Source organism: Bubalus kerabau, chromosome 23 (genome assembly GCF_029407905.1).
Source record: "Bubalus kerabau isolate K-KA32 ecotype Philippines breed swamp buffalo chromosome 23, PCC_UOA_SB_1v2, whole genome shotgun sequence".
NCBI lineage: Eukaryota > Metazoa > Chordata > Mammalia > Artiodactyla > Bovidae > Bubalus > Bubalus kerabau.
This window is the reverse complement of record NC_073646.1, coordinates 40,094,937-40,099,293: the sequence shown is the minus strand read 5'-3', so window position 1 is coordinate 40,099,293 and position 4,357 is coordinate 40,094,937. Positions and strand designations below refer to the sequence as shown.

The 4,357-nt window shown below is 47.5% G+C and overlaps 1 pseudogene; it reads right to left on the bottom strand.

Moving 5' to 3' along the window:
* Positions 1–1,316: 1,316 nt before the first annotated feature.
* LOC129638030 (FUN14 domain-containing protein 2-like) lies at positions 1,317–2,182 on the bottom strand (annotated as a pseudogene).
* Between the last annotated feature and the right edge of the window lie 2,175 nt (positions 2,183–4,357).

Genomic DNA, 4,357 nt, shown 5'->3' with positions numbered 1-4,357 from the left:
CTGTGCCCAGGTTCACATAATAATTTCTGTTTTCCAAAGCAATTATAATAGTTTCATCAGACTTTCAACATACTGAATACGAGCACAGCATCCCGAGGATTCTTACTTTGCATTTCCTTGATCACCAACACAAGTGAGCAGTTTTTCACCTGCTTGCTGCTCATCTGTGTTCTCCCTTCCGGAAATGACTCTCTTTTCCCGTTTTGTATTGGGTTGTCTTTTCCTTATTGCAGTTCTTTATAGATTCTGGATATTAAACTTTTTTGGTCATGCTGTGTGGCTTGTGGGATTTTAGCTCCAAACAGGAACTGCACCCAGGCCACGACAGTGAAAGCGTGTAGTCCTACTCACTGCGGTGGTGGTGGTTTTCGTCGCTAACACGTGTTTGACTCTTTTGCGACCCCATGGACAGTGGCCCGCCAGGCTCCTCTGTCCACGGGATTTCCCAGGCAAGAATATTGGAGTGTGTTGTCATTTCTTTCTCCAGGGGACCTTTCTGACCCAGGATCAAACCCAAGTCTCCTGTGTCTCCTGCAGTGGCAGGTGGATTCTCTACCACTGAGCCACCAGGGAAGCCCTTGAACCACTGGACCACCATGGAATTCCTGATTCTGGTATTAATTACTTGTTGGTTAAACGTGCTGCTAATAAGTCCTCCAAGTGTGTGGCTTGTCTTCTCTTCTTTTCTTGGCTTTTTTGTTTGTTTGTTTTTGGCGAATAAACATGTAAACTTTTCTATTGTAGTTGAGTTTATCCACCTTTTATAGTTTGGGCACCTCTGTGCCTTCAGAAATCTCTCCCTAGCATGATGGCCCAAAGATACTGTTTTAAGTTTTCAAAAGGTTCAATGTTTTTAAAAAATTATTCATTTGTAAATGTTTTTTCATGCTTAAAGGCAAATGCATTCAGTTCCTTTCCACGCAGAACATACAGTATCTTACAAGCTTGTTCTTTCTTTTCCAAATCAAGTTTGGGACAGCCTTTGAGGGCCCACTCATCCTCCACAGAGGGCCACCTTGTACCATGTTCTGGTCAGTGTCTTCCGTAGGGGAGAAAGGAATATTCTTGCTGACCTACAGACTAGTCCAGGGGAAGTGAGCTAGAGAAGGTCATGTGTACTGTCTGTCCAGCTGTGGTCAAGCTCACAGTAGGGTCATTATCCAGGTGAACCAACAGATGCCTACGGAAGCCATTCAGATACACCGTGGCAGGTAGGAAGCCACAGGAGAAGAGAAGGAGAGATGTGCTAGACTAGGGTGGAGTCAAGAGGCTGCTGGCACGAAAAAACAGGAAAAATGGAAGTGAAGTCATCCTCTTTAGGACGCCCTGCCAAGCAGAAAGCCTCCAAAAAATCCACCAGTCGCTAGAACACTCTTCTTCACAAACAACACCAGCTCCTCTGCTTTGCTCTTGACCTGCAGCTTCCCTGGTGGCTCAGTCGGTAAAGTCCACCCGCGACATGGGAGGCCTAGGTTCTATCCCTGGGTTGGGAAGATACCCCGGCAAAGGAAATGGCAACCACTGCAGTATTCTTGCCTGGAAATTTTCATGGACAGAGGAGCCTGGTGGACTACAGTCTATGGGGTCACAAAGAGTCCGACACAACTAAGTGACTTTCTTTCTTCTCTCTTTCTGTGTAGGTGTCCCGTTGTTCTTGCAGATCTGCAGCTGCTCCTTGGCTTTTTCCCGTGTCCTTCTCTACCTGCTGCCAGTCCACTCTGATGGACCCAGTATGGTTCACAAGCTGAAAAGGAAGAAACCCACCTCCCAAAGCCGTCGCAGCCAACTTTCCCACCTTCTGGAATATGAAAACCACACACTATCCAGTTGTTGTTCAGTCGCTCAGTCGTGTCCAACTCTTTGTGACCCCATGGACCGCAGCACACATGGCTTCCTTGTCCTTCACCAAATGACATCTCCAATTAACAGCTGGGTTGCCACACTCTACATTTTTGGCTGAAGGTTCAGATTCCTGCCCAAACAGCATTTGCCACCATGGCTGCTTTTTAGCAAGTTCTTAGAGGTCCAGGGACTCAAAATTTTCCCCACAGTTTCCTTGACTGGTTGCCACCATTCAGGCGAGCTCATCTCACGATGACACCTGCCTCGACTCCGAGAAGGAAGGCGCGCGGTGGAGCGCAGGCGCGAGCTGGCTTGCGGCACGTGGGGTAGACGTTTCCATTCCCACCGGGAGACAGAAAGGACCAGGCAGGGCTGGGGCGTGCACTCCTCTTCCGCCCGCAGCCAAGTCCTATATATATTTTTGGAGGGAGGATCGGGGCTGTGCTAGATCGTCATTCGGAGAAGGCGATGGCACCCCACTCTAGTACTCTTGCCTGGAAAATCCCATGGACGGAGGAGCCTGGTAGGCCGCAGTCCATGGGGTCGCAAAGGGTCGGACAGGACTGAGCGACTTCACTTTCACTTTTCACTTTCCTGCATTGGAGAAGGAAATGGCAACCCACTCCAGTGTTCTTGCCTGGAGAATCCCAGGGACAGGGGAGCCTGGTAGGCTGCCATCTATGGGGTCGCACAGAGTCGGGCACAACTGAAGCGACTTATCAGCAGCAGCAGATCGTCATTGCGGCACCAAACTTTTGTTTTTGGCACGTGGGATCTAGTTCCCTGACCAGCAATGGAACCCCCATCCCCTGCATTGGGAGTGTAGAGTCTCAGCTTGGGCCACCAGGGAAATCCTCCACTTGTTAATCTGTAATCCATCTACAAATGCTTTTTCTGTAAGGTGTGAGGTAGGGCTCCAGTTTTCTTGTTTCCATCTGGTTAACTGTCTCAGTACCATTGATTCACTAAACCATCCCTGCCTGATCAGCAATGCTGCCTCTGTCAAAAGCCAAATGCCTTTATATGCATGAATCTGCTTCTGGGCTCTCTGTTCTGCTTCATTGGTCAATTCACCGAGCTCTGCGCCCTGTCTTTAATTCCTATAGCTCTGTAATAAGTGTGTTTCTGGATGTAGATAAATCATTCAAGGACTTGAGTTTAGAACCTTAAAGATCAACTGGTCCAACCAGCCACTGAGAAACAGAGGCTCAGAGAGGGAAAGCATCTTTTGCAATGTCACACAGCATTTAACTAAAAGCACTGTTAAGAACTGGATGTTTGTGTTCCTGCCTCCAAAAAAATTCACATGTTGAAATCCAAGCCCCCATGTAATGGCATTTGGAGGTAGAACACTTGAGACATGATTAGATCATGAGGGTGGAACCTTCATGAATGGAATTAGTGCCCTTATCTGAAGAGGCCAAAGAGCTGGCCCCGTGTCTTTCTAACATATGAAGAGATCAGTAGTCTGAAACTTGGAAGAGGGCCTTCACCAGACCCAGACCATGCTGGCACCATGACCTCAGACCTCCAACCTCTAGAACTGTGAGGAATAATTTTCTGCTGTTTATAAGGCACCCAATATATGGTACTTTATTATGGCAGCCTGAATGGATTAACATCCATATCTTACCCTGGAGGATGGTCTTGTCCTGTTCAATATGGTAGTCAATGACCACCTGTGTGTGGTTACTGAGCACTTGAATAATTTGTTTATATTGATTACATATTGAACGTCCTTTGGATAGAGTTAACTAAAATATATTCTCATAATTAACTTCACCTGTTTCTTTTTACCTTTTTATGACACTGAGTTGGGACATAAGCTACATATTAAACTGAATGACCACTAGGAAATTTAAAACTACCTCTATGATTTGTACGATATCTCTACTGGAGAGAACTCGGTTATACTTATAAATTCACTCGATCACAAAGCCTTGATTATGACCCTAATATGTGGACTGGACGGTAAAAAGGGCCGCACCAGGAGGAAAAGAACAGAAATAATCGATGCACTCTGTCTCCTCACTGGGCTCATTACCCAGAGAAGAGTCATCAGTCCCAGCATGAAAGAAAGAGCTCACGGTCCAGCCCTCAGCCCAGCTGGAGCTCTATTCCAGTAAGAGAGAGGGCAGCACCAGTGCCTAAATCTAGCCATCATTTACACCAACCCCCTTGTCTTACAGATTAACCAGCAGAGGTCCAGAGAGGTTGAGACACCTACCCAAGATCACACAGTGGGTGTGGGACAGAGCTCCTTCCCCCAGTGTCTGCATGTGTAGCCTCCAGTTCTGGGCATCCCCCTTCCCTTTGAGTGAACACTCCACCAACTTACATCTCATACGAGCACACCGGACCCTTGAGAAAAGCCTAAGAAAGTCCGAGTGTCCACACCGGAGGAGACCTCACAGATCTGTGCAGCCAGCCCCTCTCACCTTCGTCCCAAGAGAAACTCCACAGGAATTCCCACTAGTATCCCCTTCCCAGCGAGACTCCCCAACTTTATGAAGGA